Source organism: Orycteropus afer, unplaced genomic scaffold (genome assembly GCF_000298275.1).
Source record: "Orycteropus afer afer isolate SDZICR_OR568_19922 unplaced genomic scaffold, OryAfe1.0 scaffold00447, whole genome shotgun sequence".
Classification (NCBI taxonomy): domain Eukaryota; kingdom Metazoa; phylum Chordata; class Mammalia; order Tubulidentata; family Orycteropodidae; genus Orycteropus; species Orycteropus afer.
Window position 1 is genome coordinate 2,061,924 of NW_006922034.1, and position 1,157 is coordinate 2,063,080.

The 1,157-nt window shown below is 37.7% G+C and overlaps 1 protein-coding gene across 1 annotated transcript in view; it reads left to right on the top strand.

The window, feature by feature from the left end:
* IL1RAPL2 (interleukin 1 receptor accessory protein like 2) overlaps nucleotides 1–1,157 on the top strand; it is an 809,088-nt gene that overhangs the window by 751,484 nt on the left and 56,447 nt on the right. The window lies entirely within an intron of this gene.

Genomic DNA, 1,157 nt, shown 5'->3' on the forward strand with positions numbered 1-1,157 from the left:
GTGAATGGATTAAGCAATCCAGTCAAAATGAAAATACTGTCAGGCTGAATTAACAAACAAGATCCAAGTATATGCTATCTACAAGAGACATACTTTAAATTAAAAGATACTAGCAGATTGAAAGCAAAAAGATAGGAAAAATGTATATCATACAAATAGCAAACAAAAGAATGCTGGAGTCACTATACTACTATTAGACTGTTATTTACTCTGTTGGTGAGGGAGGGAGTCCCTCCCCAGGGCCATAGGAATGGGTGAACACATGGCAACCAACACTGGACAGATGTGATAGACAAAAGTTTGTTACTGACATACACTCATAGCCCAGCCGAGGAGAACATTACATGCAATGCAGGCCACATGGGGGCTGCACTCAGGAGTAGAATGAACCAGAAGGTGCTGGGGGAGGCAGGCCTTGTAAAAATCGGAGAGTGGGTGCTCTCTGGTTCCCATTGGAGGGTGACTGGCTTGTTTAAATGATTTTGTGGGCTGACAGGGAATTGAAACCCACTACTTATGGATAAGCACAAACTGCACCTGGCCCATTTTATAAGGAGAGTTGTTTGGCCAGGGGGCCTTATCCAATGGAGCAGAGTAGGGAAGGAAACCTGGGGTTAATCTATTGAAGATCATTGTGATTTTACCAGATGTCAAGGCAACACATAATATTAAACTTTAATTTTAGAATTTATAAAACACAGACAAAATAGAATTTAAAAAAAATGTTTAGAGGTAAACAAGGACAAAAAAGAGATAAAGGACAATTTATAATGATATAAAAGCCAATCCATCAGGAAGATATACCAATTATAAATATATGTACCTGACAACAGAGCATGAAGCAAAAACTGATATAAATTAAGAGAGAAATAGATAATTCAAAAACTATTGCTGGAAATTTCAATATCCCACTTTCCATGATGGATAGAACAAGTAGGCAGAAGATCAGTGAATAAATAGAAGACTCGAACAAAATTCTTAACTGACATCTATAGAACACTCTATGCAATAGCAGGAAAATGCATAGTCTTCTCAAGCACACGAAGAACATTCTCCAAGGCAGACCATAAAACAATAGTTTTTGAAACAAACTTCAGTGAATTTGCACGGACAGAAATCACACAGAGTATGCTCTCCAAATGAAATGTGAAGTCAAT